At 44.3% G+C, this 26,102-nt stretch overlaps 1 protein-coding gene and 1 long non-coding RNA gene across 11 annotated transcripts in view; one reads left to right on the top strand and one right to left on the bottom strand.

Annotated features, from left to right (window-relative positions):
• The window catches only part of LOC307223104 (uncharacterized protein), a 131,459-nt gene that overhangs the window by 1,391 nt on the left and 103,966 nt on the right, over nucleotides 1-26,102 (top strand). Inside the window, exon 2 of one of the 10 annotated variants that reach the window (XR_013841947.1) lies at nucleotides 21,329-21,486. The exons of the other annotated variants lie outside the window; for them this stretch is intronic. The gene's annotated coding sequence lies outside the window, so the exon portion shown is untranslated. The remainder of the gene's footprint in view (nucleotides 1-21,328; nucleotides 21,487-26,102) is intronic. 10 annotated transcript variants of the gene reach the window in all.
• LOC307223135 overlaps nucleotides 1,771-26,102 on the bottom strand; it is a 66,930-nt gene continuing 42,598 nt past the window's right edge. The window contains exons 2-6 of the long non-coding RNA XR_013841976.1: nucleotides 15,108-15,160; nucleotides 12,579-13,671; nucleotides 12,002-12,227; nucleotides 5,808-5,955; nucleotides 1,771-2,782 (exon numbers count right to left, since the gene is read on the bottom strand). This is a non-coding gene — a long non-coding RNA (uncharacterized lncRNA). The remainder of the gene's footprint in view (nucleotides 2,783-5,807; nucleotides 5,956-12,001; nucleotides 12,228-12,578; nucleotides 13,672-15,107; nucleotides 15,161-26,102) is intronic.

Here is a 26,102-nt window from a genome sequence, read left to right as displayed (position 1 = left end):
TGTGTGCCTTCGTTACATATCTTTAGGCACCTGGCAAAAGCATTCCTCTTCTCCCAGGCCTTTGGCTAACTAAGCAATCTAAGTCCTTTTAAACTGTGGGGAGCAGGTTATTTTTGTTTGTTTGTTAGTATGTCATGTATTTTTATATTGTAAACCACTCTATGATCTTGGGGTGAAGGGTGGTATAGAAATTTAATTAATATTAATCATACCACATTGCCCCAGAATTTTGGTAACTATCATACTGAGTGCCTTGGCGCATACCCCGAAGTGCCTTGTGATGAAAAAGGCCTATGTCTCAGGGGTAGTGCACATAGTCTGCATGCAGAGGACTCAAGGCAGCAGTGCCAACTTGAATAAAATATTGGGGGGGCTCTCCTGCATAATCGATCACATGACATGGTGTATGCCGACCATTTGAATGGCAATGCAATATTTTATTGGGGGAAGGCGAAGCCCCCTTGGCCCCTAGGAATTGGCTCCTATGCCCTAGGCTCAGTCTCTGGCAACTCCACATAAAATGTTCCAAGCTAGTAGGGCAGGTGGGAGACCCCATATCTGCTTAAAGCAGGGGTAGAGAACCTTTGGACTTCCAATGGGTTGTATTCAGTGTAAGGCAGTTTCCTATGTTCCACATTGCATGTTATATAGAAGGGCTGTAACTCAGAGGCAGAGCATCTGCATTGCATGCAAAAAGTCTCTAGTTCAATCCCGGCATCTTCTGGTAAGGCTGGGAAAGGCTCCCTCTATGAAACCCTGGAGAACCTTTCCTGGGCCGTGTAGGCAATGCTGAGCCAGGAGGGCACTGTTGCTGGGTGTGCTCAGCTGGTTGAAACCTTAAGCAGAAGCTCTTCACACAGCAACGTTGCAGACCCAACCTGTATTAGTAAATACTGGTTGCTTGGCAGCAACAGCAAAAGAGGAATATTGCCTCCACGATCTGCTTCTAGACTTCCTGAAGGCATCTGATTGGCCACTGTCGGAAACAAAATACACTAGGCTAGATGGACTTTTGGTTTAATCCACCAGGGCTCCACTTCTTCCCCGCCATCTTCATTGGTCTACTTGAACATAATGTATTAAGTAATGCCACAAATGTAAACATGAGAATGCTGGAATACTTATCCAGACCGAAATCCCCTTTCCCCTCCTTTTTGTATACGGTGGTTTCCTTTCAACAGCAACAAAACCTGAATCCACTGTAGCAGAAATCTATACATTTTAAATATCTGTAGGTGACAACTAGCATAATGCCTTCCAGGTTTTGGATTTCATCGGACAGCAGCATAACAAGAAATTGTGTGCTGAAAAGCAGGAGCGCTTTCTCTCTCTCTCTCATCCCTCCCCCTTTTGTCAAACTTAGCTTTACGCGAGACGTAGCTAAGATCACACATTGATTTTTATTTAGAACAAGGACTTACTGATCTATACAGGACTTGTAATGAAACTGGCAAATCTCTGAGCAACTAAAGGTTCTTCAAGGCACACGATAAACGCTTGGTGGTCCTGTTTTGTCGCAGATGTGACATGCATTTGATGAAGACTGTCGTTGCCTGTGACAGCTTATGCCACAATGAACTGGATAGACACTTGCAAAGTGATGTGTTCAGGAGGCAGGAAGGAACAGACTGCACACACATCTAGAGGTTTGTGACATTTCTATAGGAGATGCCTACGTAGCTAAGCAGGCAAGTTGCTTTTCAGCTCTGCAGGCCTGGGTGGGTGCACTGTGTAATGTACAGTTACGACCTGCATCAGGGATGGCGGAGAAATTAGTTTAAGTTTGCGTTTAAAGGAGAACCTACCTGTTTCACATTTCTCAACACAATGCATGAACTGAAAAGTAGCTGTCCTTCAACATTTGCAGCTCTCCAAATTTTGCAATGCTTTTCTCCATTCAAGCGATCTGTACAAAAAATGTATATACCAGGGTAAAGTGTTAATAAAGATGTATATATTAGTGAAAATATCAAAGAAAAGTGCATTGTTTTTGGAGATACTGCTTTGTAAAAAAAAAGGTGTATATTAGGCAACATTACACACAAAAAATGTGTTTATTAGGATAAATTCACACTGAAATAGTGCTGAGGGTTTTTCCCCTAAGTGGAAACTGATACAGGAATGTGGAGAACTGGAGACTGGAAAAATGAGAAACTGAGTGAAACCAAAGTTGACACGTTCTTCCACCCGTAGGCCTGATACATTCCTACATCATGCAGATGACCTGTAAAGAGTGAGTGAACATAGTGTGGCTGTTGGACAATAAATGCCCAGTGCTGAAGCACCTGTAGCATTTGGAAATGTATTCTTAGCCATTCATTCTGAAGGTGTTCTGCAGGTGCGCATTTTTAACTACGAATGTTGGGGAAACTCTTTTCTAATAATAGCATTAAGCGTACCTAGCAAAGCACAGGCCGGTTTGTTTCCACCAGCGGCTGCTGTGAGAGAGAGCGAGAGGCTTCCTTTTTCCATACACTTCTTCTCCAGCGTTTCCCCCCATCTTCATTGTTCGCATTTTAGGTTGGAGTACTATGGAGTTTCAAATCCCATTTGCAAACAAACGGCGAGTCATTAGCCATGAAGAAACGGAGATTATTGTGAAGGGTGGGAGAGGTGGGGTGCGTGGAATGTAATCCTGCTTCATTCTCTCGCAGCCATGAATAACCGATACACATGTCTTTCCACCGTGGAAGTTATGCGATTAACGGAAGGCATTCTGTCGGTTGAGTTGCCACTTTCAGGGGATGCTTACCATCAATCTGCATCTTGTATAATCGACTTCCTTTTTTTTTTTCTTTTTTTGCAAAAAAAGAGAGAATCAAAATCAGAGCTTGCCTTAGGAATGAGGGTCTCCTGAATTGGGCCCATAGAGTCACAATGTTAGTGGGACCTCGAAGATCGGCTAATTCAGTAACCCAACCAGTACAGGAGATCTGCTGATCTAGCACACCTCCCCTCAGCCCTAGCAAGCATGGCCAGTGGCGATAGGAGTTGTAGTTCAGCAAATTCTGGAAGGCCAAAGGTCCCCCAATCCCTGCTTTATGATACAGTATTAAGCACCTGTTTGGAAACAGTCTAAAATACACTTGCAAAACAAATGGAGGAAGGAAACCCATATGAAGCATGATATTCATGACTGGTGAGATGTTATGAGACGGCCGACCAAACATATCTTGTGCCTCAGTGGGAGTCTTGTTTATCTTTATTTTTTAAGAACCCACCTTCTTCACTGTACAGCTCCTCTGTCTCATTCGTGTCTCTAGAGGATGCCGGTGAATGGCCTATCTCCTTAATTCTTCCATCCACTTGGTGGTGTAATATGCAAAGGAAAAATGGACCCGTCACATTCAGCATTTCTGCATTAATGAAATGTGGATTTCTATTTCAGATAATGTAACTTGCTGGATTATTTAATAACTCTGGAACTTGTTAAGAGCTCGGCTAAGCTGCTGAGTTATTAAAGTGGGAAGAAATAGTCTTTCAAACAGTTGTTTTATAAGGAGTCTCTGTAGTCGTTGGCTTTGAGTTTATCCAGTGATAAAGCTATTTGCTAAGGTTGCCGTTTTACTTCATTATGGCAAAATCACTTATTTGGGAAATAATGGAGAAATCAAAACTTTTTTATATTAAAAAGTTAGAGGAGATTAAAACCCCCCCACATTTTGCCTATTTATTTCTCAGCGTTCATAAGCTGTGCTAAGAGGAGAGGGTTTGAGATTCAAAGGTGGAAGCCACACCTTCTGCTCAGGAAACACTAAACCAGTTCAGAGGTGCACCTAGGCTCCCTGAGACCCCTGGCAAGGAGCAGTATCTGCATCCCAATCCCTTGCACCCATGGCAATCGCCAGCTTGTCCTTCACAATTTTTGTGCCTGCTTGGACCTGCATCCTTGGCGGGGGCCAACCTGACCAACCCCTAGGTACATCCCTGCCAGTTGCACAGGTAGTTCAGGTGGTCAGGGCATGATGCTAATAACATCAACGTGGCAGGCTCAATCTCCAAGTGGGTGGGGATATGCAGGCTCTCCTTCCAAGGGAGACAGAGGAGACTACAGGCTACATAACGCCATCAAACCATTGCTCCATCTTGCTTAGTATTGTCTCCATCAGGGGTAGCCAACATTGCACCCTCCAGATGTTGTTGGACACCAACACCCAGCATCTCCAATTGATATTACCAAGGGTCAGGGATGGTGGTAGTTGGAGTCCAACAGCAACTGGAGGGCACCCTGGTCTACACCTACAGGCAATGGCTTTCCAGGGTCTCAGACAGGTGTCTTTCCCAGTCCCACCTGGGGAGGACAGAGATTAAACTTAGAACCTTCTTCACGGAAAGAATGTGCTGTGAACTGTGAGTCTTCTCCAGAGAGGCATAGTTCAGTGGTGGATAACACTGCCAGATTCAAAAACAGAACAGCTTTACACCTTTTACTCTCTAGGTCAGTGGAATATTTTTTCATGCCCAGGGCAGTTTTCTTTTTTAAATTCTAATATGGGGAAGCTTTCAGACATGTGGTCTCTCAACTGCAGTCTCAAATGTAAAACTCAGCAAAAGCTAAGCCATATGACTCTCTTGATCACCAGCAACACAACCTCTTCCGTTCACTCTCAGAAACAATGACCTGTCACGTGCAGCTGCTCCACATTTTGTGCAAATTAATTTATTGAGTTATTTGACAGCTATTTGAAATCTTTCCTGGAAATTGGACTACACATTTACCCCATTTAACAACAACAGCAACAGCATATCAGACACTGGTATGGTTATCATCTCTCTCTCTCTCTCTCTCTCTCTCACACACACACACACAGCAAAGCTGCTTGGCACCTCTGAAAAACCCCACACCTGTGTGCCTGGTAAACACATAATGCTAAACCATTGTTTATGGGTTATTAAACCATGGCTTAGCATTCTGTGTGAACTTTGCAGCTTAACTCTGGTTTGTTTGCTGGTGACAATATATTGTTGTTGGTTTGTGAACTTTGGCTTGTTTTAACTATAGCTTGATGTTATGTGTGAACCCAGCATGCTTCCTTAACCATGGTTTGTTTGACCACCCTCTCCCAGACTCACCAAATCACAGTCTTCATAAGGCAAGAACAGCTGCAAAACAAGACAAACTTTGGAGAAACAAGCCATAGTTCTTAAACAAACCATAGCTTACACGACAGCTAAGCCTCGTGGTCTGGATATTGTACACAGGTCCCATTTTCAGGGCACTTGTTATGTGAAATTTCAGTTATCCAAGCACAAATAATTATTCCCAAACCTTTCTACACAAATGGCTGATTCAGATATCCAAACAGCTGGAGTTTGCCCATTTCCTTACTTGTTGTGCTGGTCAGTGGCAGCCATTTCAGGCAGAAACCAGGGAGGGAGGGAGGGAGGGAGGGAGGGAGGGAAATCAGCCAAATCAGGGAATAGGAGAAATTGGGCAAATTGGTTTTTCCTTTGTTTGTCTTTTGCCTGTTGGCTGCAGTAGTTTGGGGCAGAAACCATGCAGGCAGGGAGTGAAAAATCAGGCAAATCACAGATTAGAAATGTTTCCATAGGAAATAATAGAAATTGTCAGCTACCTAATGAATGATTTTCTGGGAACACATTGTATTGAGAAAGCAGGACCTGCATTTACTATAGATTTTCAGTGGAGGCCTGGCAGACTTTTGCATGCAGGCTTAAAATAGGGTTAAACATACATTCACTAATGGTATGTAGAAGCCCAAAGAGATAATCTGTCAAAAACTTAGACGCATCATCATTGCACTGGTGTGGAAGACAGTCATGCAGTCTTTGGTTGGTTTACATACCAGAAAGCAGCGAAGAATCTGAGCTTTGGAAATTCATAGTTGACATTGTAACATGTGTAAGACTTCACCGCAGTGTGAATTCCTTTGAGCGTTAGTTTCTTTTAGAGGGGATTAATTGCCACAGATGCTCCAGGCCCTGGAAATAGCTCTGAACACACCACACAGATTAATTTCAACTGTTGACTCTCTCTCTCTCTCTCTCTCTCTCTCTCTGTGTGTGTGTGTGTGTGTGTGTGTAAGTGGAGACCCATGCAGTTTCATGGAGGGCGTTGTTTTGTCTGTAATGCCTTCTTTGCTGTACAGTAATTTCTTTTGTTTATGCAGCATGATGAAATTGCATGGCACTCTTCCAAAGTAAAGGAAAATAGGTCTCTGCCCCAAAGGACTTACAATCTGGGATGGGACACGTGTTGGGAAAAGTTGTGGGTCAGTGGTAGAGCAGACACTTTGCATGCAGAAGGTTCAATCCTCAGCAACCCCAGGAAGGGGTGGGAGAGATGGGTGCTGAAATCCCGGAGAGCTGCTGCCAGTCAGTGTAGACTATACTGAGCTAGATGGTGCCGTGGTCTCACTGGGTGTCCTTGGGCCCATGTCTTGCATGCAACTCTGCCCCCCATTTCAGCCATTTGGTTGGCATGTTTGGGGCGTTCTGCAGCATGTTCCCCACTGCACGGGTGTATCTGCTGTTCTGCCTATGCAATGGGGCAGAATCCTAAAGCCCCTCAGCTGGCAGGTCTTCATTCTAGGATTACATAGGAAGCTGCCTTGCACCAATTCAAAGCGTCAGTCCATCTAAGCCCAGTACTATTTGCGCTGGCTAGCAGTGGCTCTCTAGAGCTGGGGTAGGCAACCTAAGGCCTGGGGGCCGGATGCAGCCCAATCGCCTTCTAAATCTGGCCCACGGACGGTCCGGGAATCAGCGTGTTTTTACATGAGTAGAATGTGTCCTTTTATTTAAAATGCATCTCTGGGTTATTTGTGGGGCCTGCCTGGTGTTTTTACATGAGCAGAATGTGTGCTTTTATTTAAAATGCATCTATGGGTTATTTGTGGGGCATAGGAATTCGTTCATACTTTTTTTCAAAATATAGTCCAGCCCACCACATGGTCTGAGGGACCGGCCCATGGCTGAAAAAGATTGCTGACCCCTGCTCTAGAGTTTGAGACGGAGGTCTCTCAGAGCCCAGCCTGAAGATGGAAATTGGGACCTTCTGCTTGCAAAGCAGATATAGTGGAACCTCGGGTTACATACACTTCAGGTTACATACCCTTCAGGTTACAGACTCCGCTAACCCAGAAATAGTGCTTCAGGTTAAGAACTTTGCTTCAGGATGAGAACAGAAATCGTCCTCCCGCGGCGCAGCAGCAACAGGAGGCCCCATTAACTAAAGTGGTGCTTCAGGTTAAGAACAGTTTCAGGTTAAGTACGGACCTCCAGAATGAATTAAGTACTTAACCTGAGGTACCACTGTACTCCCCTTTCCCAATGGCACCCTGGATCCTCTATAAATTCTACAAGCAATCTCTGCAGTCCGCCCAGAAATCTCTTCTTCTCTGTTCCTAATTGTTACCCCTCCTCATTGTTTGTAGATCCTCAAATAATTGTTAATCTTTTGGGGCTTTAAGTTTGTTACTTATCATGACCCTTAAGCCATTTCTGAAATAATTATTTTCAGGGATGAAGCTCCTCCCCACTGTAGGAATGGCATGCATCTATTTACCTCCTGACACATACTACCTGGAACCGAGCTTTTAAAATGGCTCGCAGGGTGATTTCACCTTCTTAATCATCTCAGATAGCACTCTGTCACCATGCAGCTTCCCATCTTGGTATAGAGTTTATTTTATATACAGCTGATGGCCATTTTGAGTGGGGCTTCCGTTTCCATCCCCTGTATGTGTTGGTGGAGCGCTTATAAGTGTTCCCCAACCTGTTACGCCCTTTTAGTGATGTGTTGTTTTATCGTTTCAGGTCACTTCTGAGTTCGCGCCATGTGTGTGTGCGCAGTCTCACACCTTTCAGGCACACATTAATCGGTTGTTGCCTGTAATACCAATATACAATGCACAACTGCAAATAATTGCAATGCATATTTAGAACAGAGGTGCCCTATTTTCCATTCACCGGAAGCTTTCTGATACCTGGATCTTTCTGACCTCACATCAGGGAGTTCCCTGTAAAGAGGGATTAACCATTAAACCTCTCTGGGAATTGTAGCTCTGTGAGAGGAGGGTCTCGTAACAACTCTCAGCAACCTTAACAAACTACAGCTCCCAGGATTCTTTGCGGGGAGCCATGACTGCTTAAGGTGGCATAATGCTGCTTTAAGCATGTGGTGTGAATGTGGCCTTACTCTGACTCTTGACTTGACTCTTCAGCTCTGCTCCCTAGAGCAACTTGTGGATCCCGGCGGTCCCCCAGCAGCTGCAGTTGGCAGGCATATTAGCCCAAGTTGCCCAGCATGGAACTGGGCACACATAACACAGCACAGTAAGCTGTGGGAAACAGACTGTGCATTGCAGCTATTTTGCAAGAAGGAAGTACGGGGCAATGGCTGTTGTTGTTTTTAAGAAGAATTAGCTTTGCTCCCTCAAGTTGCCTCTTTTGATCAGCTTCTGCTGTGCCTATTTCCATGCCCACCAGAGAGACAGAAGGCAGTTTCTCCAGTTTTCATGACAAAGGTCTTGCTATAACAAGGTATTTTGCAGTCTGGGGAGGGCGGGTGGCGGAGGTGGAGGAAGGATGGGTAAGAGCACTGCTCTCTAGCAAAGGACTCTCTGACAATCTCTCAGCTTAGTTGTGTTGATTTGCAGGACTAGGAGGGCAGTCCAGAGCGGGAAAGGGCAGGGAGAGAGGCGGCTTTGCTAGCGATATCAAGATCAGAGGAGTGCAAGGAATGAAAGCAATGGGGAGAGAGGAAATGAGAGAGGAAACCTCTCCAGCACCTCATCATAATGATCGCAACTCCACGCTTAATATTTCTCCCCTCGCTTTGACACGGAAAGCGACAGAACATTTTCTCCCCTCCTCCCTTAGCGCATTGCAACTGTGTTCTGTTGTAGGAGGGGAAAGGTTCAAACTAAAGATTTCTCACCCACAGAATTATATTATCGCCGTTACGTGGCAAGTCCTAACCGTGTCCTTTATTATTTATTTGAAAGTATTTCTGGACTTCTTTATATTTCAAAAATCTCAGAGTGGCGTACACAATGTACAATATGAAAACAAGATCCAGTGAAGCAAAAATATAAGCTGAAGCCAATGCAGTGGACACTCGGGTTGCGAATGTGATCCGTGCGGGATGCACGTTCACAACCCACAGCATTCGCAACCCACGTCTGCGCATGCACGGGTTGCAATTTGGCACTTCTGTGCATGCGCAAAGCGCGATTTAGCGCTTCTGCGCATGCGCGACTGCCGAAACCCGGAAGTAACCCGTTCCAGTAACTCCGGGTTTTGGCGGCCTGTAACCTGAAAAAACGCAACCTGAAGCGTTTGTAACCCGAGGTATGACTGTAATAAACAGTATAAAACAACATGCATATATAAGCATGGAAAGGCAAATAAAAGAGATCAAGGGGATTCATACACCAAAAAAGGGTCTGATCTCTTGGGTCAAAACAACAACAACAACAAAAAACAAGTCTTCACAAGATGTCTGAAGCAACAGATGTCTGTGATTGTACAGGTTTATTGCCTTTTACTAGGTGCAGTCCCATGAAATTTCATACATCAGTGTAGCTATTTGTCATGAGCCCCATTGGAAACCTCTTGGCAAGATTGGTCAGAGGAGGTGGAGAATTGGGATGAGACTACTGAGACTGTCAAGCGGCATCCTCACCACAACACAGCCTGACATCCCAATGGTGGAGAGAATTGATGGAGTTAGCCCCAGCTCTGCCCTCTGAGGGTGTGGTAGACCTGACAACTGAGGAGGCATGCAAGCTTGAGTTGGCCAGTGAATTGGCCTGGCAGGCGTAATTCCCAAGGATGCTCCAGCAGACCTGCCGGTGTGAGTAACCTCAGTCTATTCGCAGGAGTGCCCACTTTCTTGCCCAGTACCGTTGCTTTGGACTAGAACTGCACCAATAATTTTGTCCACCATGCCTTTCGCAAAGAGAGCCAAGAGGGCACGTTAGGCGTTGAGGCAATTACCACATTCACACCATACATTTAAAGCACTATGATACCATTTGAAACAGGCATGGCTTCCCCCAAAGAATTCTGGGAGCTGAAATTTATTAAAGGAGCTGAGAGTTGTTAGGAGACCCCCCATTCGCCTCACAGAGCTACCATTCCCAGAGTTCCCTGGAAAGAGGGATTGATTGCTAAACCCAGGTGCTTAGAGAGAGTCTTCACACTGAAGATGAGCTGTTTGTTTTCACAAGCTTTGAGGCTTTATTGGGGGGGGGGGTGGCACCACTGGTCTAGAAAGACCTCAGCATAATGCAGCTCCCTATCTTCCTATCTGGCCAGAGTGGTCTGTCTCTCTCCTGGCAGGTTTTTGGGTGGGAAAGAAGAGGACCACAGAGATAAAAAGGGAGTGGCAGAATGAGAGGGGGCAGTGATGGCCTCCTTAGGTATAGAGGAGAAACTAGATTCAGTTTGGATTTGAAGGCAAACCTACCCAATTCCCATTTACTGAAGTACGCAGAGGGAATACTGTTACAATATGCAAACCAAAACACAGAAATCCTTTGAAATTTGCACTTCTCTAGATTTTGCAATGCAGTTCTGCAGCCGAAACTATACGAAAGGACACCGGGGGGTATGCAGCTACGTTTTACTCAGAGTAGACCCACTGAGATTAACAGATTTAACTTTCTCATGCTCATTATTTTTAAGGGGACTACTCTGAGTAAATCTTAACTGCACACCGCCCAATATACTAAAGCATGCGGATAAATCCAGATGCTAGTGAAAATAACATACACGACTTAGGGGAATTTGCTTTGCAAAAATGTGCATATTGGGAGAAATTCGCACTAAAATACTGACGAATTTTCATGAGGACATTTTTTTAAAAAGCAAACTGATGTGGAAATGTGGAGACGTGAGTTTAAGACTGGAGAAATAAGAAACTGAAATGGACAGATTCAACCATCCCTGGGCTTCACCTGCCACTCCAAAAGGTGACCTCAGGAGCACAGAAAAATGGTTACACCTGTTATAAACTGTTCATTGTATAGATTACTATAGCAGCCGTGGCCAGGATTACTGGGGTAGTTGGGTGAATGGGTTGACGTTTGTTTTTCCTGGCTTCGTAAGACTGCAGTTTTGGAGATTTGCAAGAGTTCAGGGAAGCTTCCACTGCAAGCCACATCTGATCTGGTGGAAATCCGGCTGAGTTCAACTGTCCTCCCAAATCTGCCATCTCTGTGGTGCTTCCCCAGTGGCATAGACACGTCTCGTTTACATCTCTCACTCCCTGTTACTAGCGCATTAGAGCCCAGTAACAAAGATTGAAAGTATCAATAATATGTAAATTCGTCTTTTTAATATCTTTTCTCTCCCTAGGAATGTTTGACATCACCCAGGGAAAAACAACAAACGCGTTTCATGTAGTCGCAGATCAGAGCATCTCTCCCTCTCTCCCCCTCTCCCTCCTTTCTTCTCCTTCTTCTTTAAACGTATCAATCATTGTATTCTGACATTGCGAGGAAATGTTCTGATTGGAGATATTTATGTCGCCAGTTATTAAAACGAGACAATTGCAATTAGGCGCACAGTGACGGCTTCTTATCTTCCAAATCATTTTGTCCTTAGATGAAACAACTTCCCTTTCTGCCCCCCTGTACATGTCCCCCCTTCCTCTGTGTGTGTGTGTGTATGTATGTGTGTGTGCGCGCGCGAGCACGCCAGCTTAAGCTGTCAAAACCGGATTCAGTAAATAGGAAGTGCTGTTCTTCCCTGCAAAAGCTTTAGAAATTCCAAATGAAGTGTTTAATTATATAATTACCAAACAGACCGCCTCAGGTTAAATTCATTAGTGTTTCACCGGATTGCTTTCAGTGACTTCCCCGAGTACCCTCTTTTGCTTCTGGTAATAGAAACTTGTGGAAGCAGATTGCACCAATCGTTTCTCTCTGTCTCTCTCTCTCTCTGCGATTGCCTAGGTGTTCTTGCAACTTTTTTTTTTTTTTTTTTTTGAGGGTGACACATAAAAGACAAAAAAACCCCCAAATCAACAAACCTGCCAGCCGGCCATTGTCGCTTTGAAGAAACTGTTTCAATCACTTTGCGTCGTCTTTATGTCAGTTTGCCAGATGGCTTGGGTCTTTCTGAGGTCCTGTACCAACGGGGCTTACAGAGTGCTGTTAAAGCTTCAAAGCCGCTTTTTAATCTTCCCGAACATCACAGGGGCTGCGAAAGTGACTTGGGCTCCCTGAAGTCTCTCCTACAAAAGAGGCCAAGCGAGCCTGGAAATGAAAGCCAGATAAAGGGATTGCGGGAATAAGAAACAGAGGGAAAAGAGCAGTGGTTAGTCTTTCTTGTAGCGTTTCAAAAGGAATTCTAAGACAAATTATGGCTCTGGGTGTTTCCAGCCCCCACTCTTCCCCCCCATCCCCACCCCACCCCGGAAAGAAAAAGGACTGATGTAGCGAAGAGATGCTGAGGCAGAATATTTTGACCCAAAGAACCCTTAACCTTGTATGAAGCGAAAAACAATGAAAGCACCTCTTTTTTAAATCATCTTAAGACAGTGTCCCTTGCATAATTACCAGTGTGCATGTAAAGGAAAGAAGGAAGAGGTTGTGTTCTCCACTCACCTTGCCAGCGGCAATGTTAATAATGAGGTCTTGGTTTTTATTTTAGGGGTTGTTATGGGCTGTTTTGGGTTGTTGTTGTTTTTGTTTTTTTAAGAACCTCTTTCCTTAGTCTGTCTGCATTGCCACACTGAATGATGTTGTCCTCAGATGTTCATGACATTTGACGACAGTTGTGTTTATTCAATGTGGCACTCGATCTGAAGAAGTACACCTTTCTTCTACAGATAAAGGGCTGGCTGATATTGCAGTTGTTTTGGGGTTTTTGCCTCCTTAAAATGCTTAAGTTCATCCTCCTTGCACAAATAAATACTTGCAATGTGTTTTGAGCAGTGAACACGAGCTGAAATGAGAAACTGGAGACTGGTTGACCTTTAGAACCGCATTTAATGGCGCACTAAATACTGGTTGCCCCCATGTGAGCTTAACATTTTGGTTGTGTCTGGTTGAGCTAAGAGCTTGATGGCTGTTTGGAAGCTTCCGGAACCCAGCAGCCCATTGTAGGCATTCAGGAGTACAAGATGCCAGTTGTCCTGGTGCCTGCAATGGTCCTCTTCACTTGGCTTAGGGTTGGCAGAGGAAGCTGTCATCTCTTCAAGGGGTGCAGAGTTGGAAGGGACCCTAAGGGTCATTTGGTCCAACTCCCCACATGCAGTAATCACAGCTAAATAATCCCTGACAGATGGCCACCCAAACTCCAACGAAGGAGAGTCCACCACCTTCTGAGGGAGTCTGTTTCACTGCCAAACAGCTCTTACCATCAGATAGGTCTTCCTCATGTTTAGTTGGAATATCCTTCCTTATTCCATTAGTTTAGCTCCTACCTCTGGTGCAGCAGAATACAAGCTTGCTCCATCTTCAATAGGCCAGCCCTTTAGATATTTGAAGTCAGCCAAGATCCAGGGCCAGCATCAGGAACTGGCAGGGTCAGGAATGTGCTGAGGGGGCCACAACCCTCCAGGGGGCCTGTTGACAAGAGCCCCTGCTCTTCAGTGTTGCACCCTGCTTGCTTGACTCTCATTCTGGTCCAGGGCAACAGTTCCAGAGAGATGGAGGAGGCACAATAGATGCCACTGCTTGCTTGTTCATTGAGTGTCTGCCTGGCAAGGGAGCAGGTGGAAATAGTGAGAAAAATGAAGATGGTAATTATGGTGGTGAGGAAGCAAATTCCTCAAGAGAGCAGGATCAGGCCATGGGTAGGCAAACTAAGGCCCGGGGGCCGGATCCAGCCCAATCACCTCATAAATCTGGCCTGCGGACGTTCCAGGAATCAGCGTGTTTTTACAAGAGTAGAATGTATCATTTTATTTAAAATGCACCTCTGGGTTATTTGTGAGGCATAGGAATTCGTTCATGCCCCCCCCCAATATAGTCCTACCCACCACAAGATCTGAGGGACAGTAGGCCAGCCCCCTGCTGAAAAAGTTTGCTGACTCCTGGGTCAGGCTCTGTGACTTCCCCGGAGCCCCCCCCCAAAAAAAAAAACCCTGGATCTGGCACTGTATGGCTATTAAGATGCTTTGCTCTGGTGATAACAAGAGGCCATGATAAATAATCTTTGGAATGTTCATCTTATATTTTGAATCCTTTTCATATCACTTGAGGGAGGGAGAATGTATCTTTTCGCAAATGTCTTTGGCTGCAGGAGATAAAAAAGTGGCTGACTGACTATAGCAGGAGCCGTAGTGATTCCATCACAATCTGCAAGATTGGTTTGGGGTATGGGGCAGAGCAGGGGCAGCTCCTCTGATTGGTGCTGAATGGCTGCCATTTTAAATTTCCCACAATGCCCTGGAGCAGCTGACATAGCGTTGCTCCAGGGCAAAGGGGAGAATTTAAACTGCTTTCCACACCTCAGCCTGGGGTAGGCATCAGCATCGTTGGGCTCTGTCGGACTGCACAGGTCCTGTCGCCTTCCCTGCTGCCTGCTCTTCAGGATCTGAAGGGGAGGCTATCCTTCACTTCCTGATAGAAACACAATTGGGGAAAGGTTGTGTCTCAGTGGTAGAGCATCCCAGGTTCAATCCCTGGCGTCTCCATATAAGAGACCTTATGGGGTGGCACAAAGCACGGCCGGTGAGGGGCATGGCCTGGGAAATAGGGATGTGAAACAAGGAGATTCCCTAGGGTCAAATAGAAAGGTTTGTAAGGCCCCATTTGACCCTCAGGCCTGAGGTTCCCTACCTTTGTAGTATGGGGTAGCATAGTAGGTATCTTTCTGGAGCTGCTTTTAAAATTTGCTCTGTTTCTAGGTGGAACACATGGATATGTGTGCTGGATCTTGGAATGGGTAGGGTGTTCTGTCCTTCCAGTTGTGCAGGATGAGGTGACTGGCAGCCAGTTTTGCACAAATAAGCCATTTCCCATATCCCAGGGCTATATCCTGGAAATGGCTAGCACATTGCCAAGGTTGGAGCTGACAAAATAGAGCCAGATTCTGGTTTTAAAGCCCCCCCCCCCCCGAGTCTTATGAGACAAAGGATGACAATGGAAAATCCTTGATCCAGAGGAGCACTCATCTTGCAGACATACCTCTGGGGCTGGTCCTGGATTCAGCTCTTCTCCTGACTCCTCAGTCTCATCCCCTGGAGAAGACAAATATGAGCCCAGGGTCATGGCTGGTCTGAGCCACCACCGGCAGTCACTCCAGCACTGTGGTGACAAGTTAATCTTGTTGTATATAAAAATGAAGGGTTTTCTGCATTTTAATTCATAGGTGTGCTTCAGCTATCAAAAAGATGTACTGGCACTGTCTTTGGTCAAGGACCACATAAACCAATATCACTGGTTCCTGGAACCAATCAATTAAGCCCTTATTGGTAAATTTACCTGGAAACTCTTATCTTTCATCTCAAGTATCTCCTTGAAGATAAAAAAAAATAACCCTAGCCATGGCAAAATTTTCTCTTTGAGGTAGTAAGAATTAAAAATCCACATGTCTTGCATAAAACACAGTGACTGCCTAGTAACGTCTTTTCCGTATTCTGTACTTTGCTTTCGCAATTGTTTTTTCGGGTCTTGGGACCTTAATAAAGAATGTGTGTAGTGTCACTGGAGCTCACTTAAAAATAATGATTAACATCCAAACTGGGCCATTATGGATAAATCACCAAACCATGGTTTGACCAAAAGGAGCAGGTCTTGGGCTTACACAGTCTCCTTCCCTTGCATGCTACAACAGCCTATCTATCAGACCTGGTTCACAGCAAACCATAGGGTTTTCTAACACCCAGTTTGGGGGGAAATATTGTTTGCTACAAAGCAGAATTGGTCTGTGCTTCACAGTTCTCACCTTCAAACAAACAATAGCTTGCCTGAGAAACATAGCGTTCTCAACTGAGATGTAATGGCAAACTATTGCTCTACCCAGGCACTTGTCTTTTGTGTCAAATCAACATGCTGGGAGAGAGAGAATATGGACAAAACTGCTTCCTCTACTGTCCCATCAAGCTGGGATAGTTGACCTTCATGAACTGGAGGTCAACTTTCTACAACTCTCTGTATTTGTGTTGACCAGCCTTCCTCAAACTGGAGCCCTCCATCTGTCTTGGACGATACAACTCCCATCATCCCTGACCAGTGGCCAGGCTACCTGATACTGCTATGAGCTTGCTTCTTGAGAGCCAGTGTGGTGTAGTGGTTAAGAGCAGTAGACTCATAATCTGGGGAACTGGGTTCGTGTCTCCGCTCCTCCACATGCAGCTGCTGGGTGACCTTGGGCTAGTCACACTTCTCTGAAGTCTCTCAGCCCCACTCACCTCACGGAGTGTTTGTTGTGGAGGAGGAAGGGAAAGGAGATTGTTAGCCGCTTTGAGACTCCTTAGGGTAGTGATAAAGCGGGATATCAAATCCAAATCCAAACTCTTCTCTGAGGCAAAACATCTGTCACAGCAGCTTACAAAATCAGTTGTAGGCCAAAACATCTGCAGGGCAACATTGAGAAAAGCCGGTGTAGGCTCTCTGTTCCAATATAAGGATGTCCATGGCTGCTAGCCACAATGACAATGTTCTACCTGCATCGTTGGAGGCAGTATGCTTCTGAATACAAGTTGCTGGAAACCACAGGAGAGGAGAGGGCCCTTGTGCTTGGGTCCTGCTTTCTCCCTACTGTGTTGGCAACTGTGGGAACAGGACGCTGGGCTAGATGGGCTTTTGGTGTGGCCCAGCAGGGCTCTTCATAAGTTCCACAGGGCTCCAAGATGGTTGATGGGTGGGAGCTAACATGCTCCTCTCCCCTGCCTCAAGCGTTAGCACAGAGGAGAAATGCTTGAAGAGGGCTTATGGTTTGTTGCAAACCAGGATGTCAGGAGCAGGTCAGCAATAAAACACCCATTGTGTCTGTGAAGTCAACTCTTTATTCAAAGAAAACAAAATAGTGCAGGCTTAGCGATCACAGCAATTCTTCCCAATAGGGCTTGCACCAGTGAAGGAGTTTCAAGGACTGGAGGTCCCTGCCTCCTCACTGCTCTCTAAGGTTCCTTCTGCGGTTGCTTTCCCAGCAGCCTAAGGCTGCTTCATTTTCTCTCTCTCTACTCCGCCCTCTTCATTTCTCTGTGTGTTCTGGGAGACCAAGGGGTAGGGGAGCTAGTCACTGCAAGAGGATCCCCAGCCTCCCACCAGTCTTCTACATCCAGGCAACCCATGACACAGGAAGTCCAGGGAACTGGCAGAACACCCTTGGAAGGAGAGAGAGGGAGGTTTGAGAACGGGAGCATGAGGAAAGGGCCCAGGTGGTCAAACGATGGTTTGGCTTCCCATTGCTTCACCAGTATGTTTCAGGGGAAAGGGATGGGCTATGGACTTCTACATTTCAGAACGTATACTCCCCTGTTCTCTTTTTCCTCTCTCTTTTTTATCATCTCATTTTCCATAAGGATGTAATTTGCAGCCCTCTTTTTTTCTTTTTAACAATTAACACCTTCCCAGCCCGCCCCCAGCCCCCCCCCCAGTTATTATACCCACAAAAGAAGCCAGCGTCTCTTTGCTTCCATGCACAGATCCCAAATGTAGGTCATACAATCTAATAACTTTCAGCCCCTCGCTGACAAAGTTTCATGCGAAAGAAAAGAAAAAGGAGAAGAAGAAGAAGTAGGGGATAAAACCTGGAAAAAGAAACACACAATAACTTGGCTTTGACCTTGCACTCTTCAAAAAGGAAGTTACTTCTGAGCCACAAACATCAAAAAGAATAAATAATTGTTTTTCTTTTTTGTTGTTATGATATGGATCATCTGAGCAGTTAGTGGTAAGCAAGCCGCCTTTGATATGGTTTAGATGCCCTGGTGCTCGGCCCTCTATTTATGTCAGCGTGTTCCTGCTCCCACACCAGGAAAGTAGAATCCCTTGATTAAATTCATATTTGTTTTAATCTTTCCCTGTGTCTGATCTCAAGCTCAAAGATTCTAATGAAAAAGTAACACGTCCTGCTGGGTTTAGTGCTGATGTCAGGCATTCATGTGTTTGTCCTGTTCTAACCTGATAATGCCAGAAAAAGCTCAGAACCCCAAACGGCTCAAAACTCCAGCCGGTTCGAAAGACAAAAGGTATTTGGGTATTTTATGCGGGGTGTTTCCCCCACCTCCATACAAGCCACAGGCCTCTTTTTGGTGGTGGTCTCTCTTTTTATAGATGTAAAAAAATGTTTTATTTGTAGAAGTAGCAAGAAAGGAGGAAGAAAGAGAATCCCGATAAACAACAATTTATAAAATATCAACTGGCCACAACAGGGAGTTTAATTAATCTGACCCAGGATGTAATTTTGTATGCAGGGGACATTCATGTGTAATCTGTAGGAGTAAGAAGAAAAGAAAATCGATGGGCATAAGAAGGAATGATAAGGAAGAGAGAGGTTGTTTAATTAGGCTGGCCCTCTTTTGGAATATTTATGTAAATGTTTGAGACTTTTCCAGGAGCGTTTGAGCTGCTTGAGTACTCAGTTTTGTTGCTCTTTGCAATTACCAAACCAACTTACGCAACTTAGGCCACATTCACACCATCGATTTAAAGTACTAGGATACTACTTTGAACAGTCATGGCTTCCCCCAAAGAATTCTGGGAGATGTCATTCATCGAGGGTACTGAGAGTTGCTAGGTGTCTCTGAGCAACCCTCAGAACCCTTAAAAAACTACAGCTCCCAGAATTCTTTGGAGGATGCCACAACTGTTCAAAGTGGTATCATAGCGCTTTAAATAGATGGTGTGAATGTGGCTGGGGTCTCTCCAACCCCTACCTGAAGACATTGAGAAATTGAACCTGGAACTTTTGGCATGCAAAGCGGATTCTCTACCAATGAGCTACAGCCCTTCCTCTCTCATACTGAACCAAAACATGCATAGGAAGCGTTACCATCTTATTAATTCTGCAGACTATAACCACGTGCTGCTTTTTGTAGGATTGCCTGTTTCCTTTTTATAACCTTTTTGTTTACTCTTTCTTCTTTTGATTCCTTTTACTCTGTTGTTGCTTTTGTTCTGGGACTCACAAGATCCAAGGGTGGGTTATGGATATATTAAAAGTGCAATATTCAAATCATTTTTAAACAAATGCAATCAAAGGAATGGGGTGAGCTGCTTACAGCTGTTCATTTAACTCTTATGAGATTCTGTAAAGATTTAAAGGGCGCAGCGTTCGACTACAGCTATGAGAGAGTTTGGAGGGTACCTTGAGTGGAAAAAACTTAAATATAAATTGAAAGTAATTAGGGAGCAAGCAAAGAATGATTACTTTGTAGTAGAGTGGGATGATTTTATCTCCTTTGTTAATGATAAAACTAATGACCTATCTCCACATTATATGAGGCCTTGGACGTTTTAAAGTAAACGACTCTTTTGGCAGACTTAATATATTTTCGTATGTATTATGTTTTGCATTTAAGCTGCTCTTGCTTTGCTACAGTTACCTGCTGAGGCGTAATGGGACATTTTCATTCTTAATGACACTTGGAACCAAAAAGTCATTTGGTTGAGGGGGGAGGATTTAGTTTTGCTTGAATTAATTTATTTGTCACGGTGGTTCTGCCTATGATGTTTCTTTGCTGAGTGAGGGAAGTGTAATGCAATTGTTTCGACATACGCTATTGAAGAGATAACTTCCTTGGCTAATGTGTTTACTTACTGAAAACACAATAAAATAATTTCAAAAGAAATTGGGGGGGGGGGAGCGAGCTCTAATGTAGAGAGAGCGGGAAAGAGTCAAAGGCCAGGGTAAAGAGGTGCGTCTTCAGCATGCAACGGATACTTCATAATAAAGGTCTCACGTGCACCTCTGTGTGGGGAGGGAAACCCACCACTTAGGGTTTGCCACAAATAAAGTGCTCTCCAGCATGGCCACTCCTCAAACTTCGGAGGCCAGTGAAGCTACCAAGAAAGGACTCTCTGCTGGTCTTAACACCTGAAATGATCTGTAGGGAAGGAGGCACTATTTCAGATAATTGGGTCCCAAATCTTAAATGCTGATGTGAGCACCTTGAGTTGGGACTGAAGGGAGGGGGGACGACTGGCAACTAACCCAGCTGCTTTTAAAACAAGGGTGATACAAGTTCTAAATGGAACACCATCCAGTAATCTGGCTGCTGCATTGGTTGTTCCTGCCACTGTCCTTGGGGAGGTGAGCATTTTGAGAGCAGCGAGAAAGAACTGCAGCTATTAAAGAAGTTTCCTTAAACGATTTTCCAGACGTCCTCGCACGGAGACACACACTCGCTTTAGAAATCAGACCGGGATATGTTGGAGTAGCTTGTCTCTTGACAAGCAGAACTACCCAGCAGACCCAAACATAATCCTGCCAGGGAAGAGAGGAGGGGAAAGTGGTGGCAGGGAAACTGAAACACAGGCCTGTAATGTTTTTGGCAGACATGTCTGCTCCTACAAGTGGGTGCGTAGGCAAGTTGAGATTACGGCCTGTGTTTCCAAAGACGTGTGCGGTGGGGGTGATGCTGAGCGCGCCTGATAGCAAATAATAGGATTTATACTTGTATCTCTACTCGTCGCTTTGAAAATGCATCTCTGCAAGCGGGAAAATGCTGAGCTGTACAGAATTTAATCGGATGATGCCAACATAAACTGCTTCTCCTCATCCCTCACGTTAAGCTGGAGGTCAGAGCAGTCATTTCTGCTACTTTGACACCACCAAAAAAAATCATACACAAGGTGTTTTCCTTCCCGAACTGGCCAGTACAGTCATACCTTGGGTTACAGCCACTTCAGGTTGTGTTTTTTTCAGGTTATGGACCACTGAAACCCGGAAGTACTGGAACGGGTTACTTCCGGGTTTCAGTGGTCACGCATACCGCGTGTGCGCAGACATCCCGCACGGATCACGTTCGCAACCCGAGCGTCCACTGTACTCAATAGGGCTAGGGACAGGGGGGAAGAATTTGATTCAGTTCACACTGAAAGGTGAACCAACCCAGTTGCCATTAGGCTTGGGTGAATATGTCAATTTTGGGTTCTCATTTTTTAATCCCTAAGTTCAGTTTTGTATGTTTCCACATCAGCTTGAGATTTATTTATTTTTAGTATTCATAAGCATTTTTGTGTGAATTTCTTCTAATACACACATTTTTATTGCAGTTTTGCCCAGTGCATACATTTTTGCAAAGCAATTTTCCCTAATGTAATGCATTTCTGTATGTTATTTTCACCAGTACATGCATTTATATGCACATTTTATCCTACTACATAGATGTTTAAGGGGAGTCACATTGAAAAGTACATTTGATGTTTTGTGGAACTTATGTGACCCATATGTTCAGATTCAGGGTCAGATTCTTCCACCTGCTTCTCAGCAACCAGTGTTGATCCTGCCTCCGTCTCCTAGGACTCGGAAACACCAGCACAAACCCATCCTTCAAGCTCAACCCACCCTGAGGATTGCCCAGTCTCATGACTAGAGCCATTTGCTATGCTAAGTGTTGTGCCTGTCCTGTCCTTTGAAGCAAGGTGCAAGGGACATATTGCTTGTTGGACTAGCTCCTTAGCTTGCACCTAGCTATGTATCTCATCCTCTTGCACACCTGCTGTACCTTGTAACTGTGCCTTGCCTATGTACCACTCTTATTTAAGCATTATAGTCTTTGGCAGAAGCCGAGCTAGGAGCTGGAGTTCCTCTTCTGGCAGTGAAGGCCAGGATACTTGGAAACCCATTTGCTCACATGTACTAAGCATGGCAGAAGAAATTAGTATGTGCACCAATTTCAGCAAGTGATTATCTGTACCATATGTCCATAGATTTCAAAAATCTTTGCCAGTCTCCTGCCTGTTATTGGTGCAATCCTACTGAAACTACCATCAGCATTTGGAACTGTTTATCTGTCTCATGGATGAAAGCCAGTGTTGAAAGTTTGCTGCAAGCAAGGATTTTACAATGCTCCATCGCCAATGGGCATCACCAGCAGTAAACCTGAAAGCTTGAAAGGAAACCACACTGTCCTTCTTAGCAAAGCTTGTTAGTTACAAAGCATGCAGGGCAAAGGGATGGAGCCTTATTGCATATGAGTGACTACAGGCTACATCTCTCTATCTCTCTCCTGATACTTTCTCCAGATGAGCAGCTTGGGATAACATCACTAGAGTTATAAGATCATAAGAACGCTGCTGGATCATGCCAAAGGACTGACTAATCATAAGAACATAGGAAGTTGCATTATACAAATTCAGACCATTGGCCCATCTAGCGCAGTATTGTCTCCTCTGACAGTGGAGGACATACACCCTTGCGCAAATTAATTGAAACAAAGCATGTTTTCTATCTTACTTGTAATCCTGTACTCAAAACAAACACGAAAAGTCAGTTGATCATTATGGTGTCGGAAGCCTGCAGCCAATAGAAAGAATGATGCGCTCGCCACAATATATTGAGGTTCTATGAAAGAGAGTTATTCCAGAGTTGGAAAAGAGGTATTCTGACGGTACTGGGATATTGCAGCAGGACCTAGCCCTCTGTCACACATCGAAAGTGGTGAAGAAATTCATGACAGAGCAGCAAATACAGGTACTTGATTGGCCAGGGAATTCCCCGGACGTAAATCCCATTGAGAATTTGTGGGATATATTCAATACTCACCTCTGTGCTATAGACTGTACGGCTATGGAGAAGCTCATTCAGGCGCTGATTCAAGTGTGGTACAGGGATCCAAAAATCAACAGTGACTGTTCAAAACTACTAGACTCCATGCCAAACCGTGTTCAAATGCTGCTTAAAAATAGCGGAGGTCATATACGTTACTAATGTATATATATGTGAGTTTTGTACATGTATATGTGAGTTTTGTACAATAAACTACATTGTTTGTTTCAGTTAATTTGCACAAGGGTGTAGTCATCTTGGCTAGTAGTCACTGATATCCTGATCCTCTATGGGTGGCATCGTGGCAGCAGACTTTGTCTCCTATCTATGCACATTCCTTAAAACATTTGTAGAGAGTCCCTGCCCTTATAGCTGGAGGGCCTTCTCCATATGATTGGGAACCAAACCTGTATAGTTTGGTGGTAGAGCCTTCTACTGCAGTGCCATGCTTATGGTACCCTGTTGAATGTCTATAAGAGGATAATAGTCATTCAGTGTGCATATATATGTGTGTGTGTGTGTGTGTGTGAGAGAGAGAGAGAGAGAGAGAGAGAGAGAGAGAGAGAGAAAGAGAGAGAGAGAGAGAGAGAGAGAGAGAGAGAGAGAGAGAGAGAGATATCTGGCCAGACTGTGTGTGTGTGTCCCTGAGAAATAAACATACAATTTCTGAAACTCAGAAAATGGGTATGGAGACAAACACAACCATATTCCTCGAAATTGGATTAATAAGAATTGAGGCAAGAGTGTGGCTCGCCACTCTTAATTACTGGCTGAGACTAGCCTTCCTTCTGAGCGGCCTTGCTTCCCTGACTATTATAGACAAATTTCAGTCCACATGGAAACAAGCAGTGGAAAATATAATAGCAACTTTAGGAGTCAATCCACAAATCCAACTCAACATGGGGCACGAACAAGCAAAAAACAATATTTAACAGCGTGTGGTAGAACGACAGGTAGACCTAGCCAGGTCCACCAAATTTTTAATTAGCGAAACTATAAGATATTTGACTTCCCAAATGCTATACATAGCTAATCTCGAAATACCAAAATAATGAAGGGCTTTCACTTTGGCCCATTGTCAGGCCCTCCCTTCAGCAATGCAGAAAGGCCGTTATAGGAAGATACCTTACGAGGAGAGGAAATGCCCGTGTGGCTCTGGGCAGCAGGAAACAAAGGAGCATGCCCTTCTTCATTGCCAGTAGACATCTGAACTAGGCTTATCCAGCCCATTTTATATAAGTTTCCTGGGCGTTCGGAAGAACATACATCTCCCTATTACTACAGGACGAGAGCCCAGAAGACACATATTCAGTCACCAGATTTTGTGCTGCCATGATAGATATTTGACGAAGAATGGCCTATGCTACAATTCAGTCCTAAACTGAAGGCCCATATTGTTAGATCCACACTTCTGAAACCCACCCCATATAGCTGTGTTAACCAATCTTTTAATTTTTCTTATAAACTTTTACTCACCCATTGTCTATGCTTAATTAAGTATTCTATGTATATGTTTAAATCTATGTTTGGTTCTTGCTCCTATTTATTTAATAATTATTAGCTTAGATTTATACTGTTATGCTATTTATTAAGATGTTTTGCTTATGCTGGTCTATGACCGTAATAAAGTACTTGACTTAACTTGACTGGGTATGGAGACTATTCCCCTTCCGAAACAGTGCCCTGGCCCTATATCTTGCCAAGGCTTCTGACTCAGTCCCGATTCTAAGAACGCAACCCTTTTGATCCTAATTTGGCCAATCCTGCCCATACTCTGGTATCTGTCAGTATGATACTCCAAGCATATAGGTCTTCGTTTCAAGAGTTTTGTATGTTACCAAGTATTTCTGGACTTTGGACCAGACACAATTAATGCTTGTGTTGTTCAATAAATCTAGCTATATCTGTTGATCTTAAGCATCAAGAGCATATGTCACACATAAAAAGATCCAGCTGCTGGCACACAATTGGATAGATTTATGGTGCACTGCAGATAGCTCTCTCCTCTGCTTTCTCTTTGCCCAAGACTTTGAGCATGCTTTCCCATTTTATACGCACATAAAAGTTTGTTCTTTAAAAAAGAAATCTGTCTTTAAAATCTTTTCAAAGTGTGTGTAGATATATACATGTACGTGAAATCTTGCAAAATCTTGAAAGTTGGTTTCTAAAACCAGATCAAATAGTTCTGACATTTGCTATCTAGCCTTTAAAAGATGTACTATAGATGGCGGTAGTTTCTTCCCCTGGTTGATTTGCTGTAGATAAAGAGCTAACCTGCACCTGTCGCTATAAACACAAGGAGACCAGATTGTGGGAGCCAATGTCCCGGAGAGAAACACATTCCTTTAAATGTTAATCCATTTGGCTTAACTTTTTGTGACTCTTTATTCTTTTAGGAAACGAGGACCTGGCATAAATTGAATTCCTCTGCCACAATCTTTGGAGAGGGAAGGGAAGAGAAACATGCATGTTCCTGGCCTGATCTCTTTACTCAGGCGTTTGTCATGGTATTCTAGCCGGAGAAGAGGCCTGTAGCCGAATATCTGACTAGATGTTTGAAATCAACACGTCAACATCAGCCCCCCATCAGTGCCAGCACATTGGATGTCCATACCCACATCTAAGCCTAGGGAGTGGGTCCATGAGGACATTCTTTTCATCTGGAACAAATGAAACAAGAAAGTTGTCACAGTTCCCTGTGAATAGCAATTAATTCATAAACCACCCTTAAATATCATAGCACTTGTTTTATTTTATCTGCTTATTTTATTCATTTCATAAAATCCATCCGCTGCTTGATTGTAAAACAGAAAGAAAAAACGCAAAGCAGTCTACAAAAACTGTGAGGAGAATGGGGGGGGGGGTCTCCAAACAGCTCTCAGCAGGCAGCATCTTTAACAAACTACAGCACCCATAATTATTTAGGGGAAGCCACGACTGTTTAAAGCAGTATCATAGTGCTTTAAATGTCTGGTGTGGATGTGGCCTTAAAATCCTCACTGAAGTTAGAAGTCTACTGTGAAGCCAGAGGCAGGATGGAGGGATGGCCACTGATTTAGATGACTTTAAAGGAGGACTCAGAGAGAGGATAGGTCTGTCAGAGGCTATTAGCCACAATGGTTAAACAAACCACTAGGCTTAAGAGGCCATATGTCACTCAATACCAGATGCTTGTTGGAAGTTCGGTAAATATATTGCAATGGTGTGAAGAAATAAAATTGACTGGTAAGACTGCCGGTTGAAGGGATAAAGAAAACTTTTATTATTCGTGTCAAACAAAGAGAACCTTAAGTATAGGTTTTTGTTGTTGTTTAGTCATTTAGTCGTGTCCGACTCTTCGTGACCCCATGGACCAGAGCACGCCAGGCACTTCTGTCTTCCACTGCCTCCCGCAGTTTGGTCAAACTCATGCTGGTAGCTTCGAGAACACTGTCCAACCATCTCGTCCTCTGTCATCCCCT

The sequence above is a fragment of the Podarcis cretensis genome (assembly GCF_951804945.1).
Source record: "Podarcis cretensis genome assembly, chromosome: 8".
Taxonomy (NCBI): domain Eukaryota; kingdom Metazoa; phylum Chordata; class Lepidosauria; order Squamata; family Lacertidae; genus Podarcis; species Podarcis cretensis.
The sequence above is the reverse complement of the archived record's forward strand: the minus strand, read 5'-3'. Positions and strand labels throughout refer to the sequence as shown.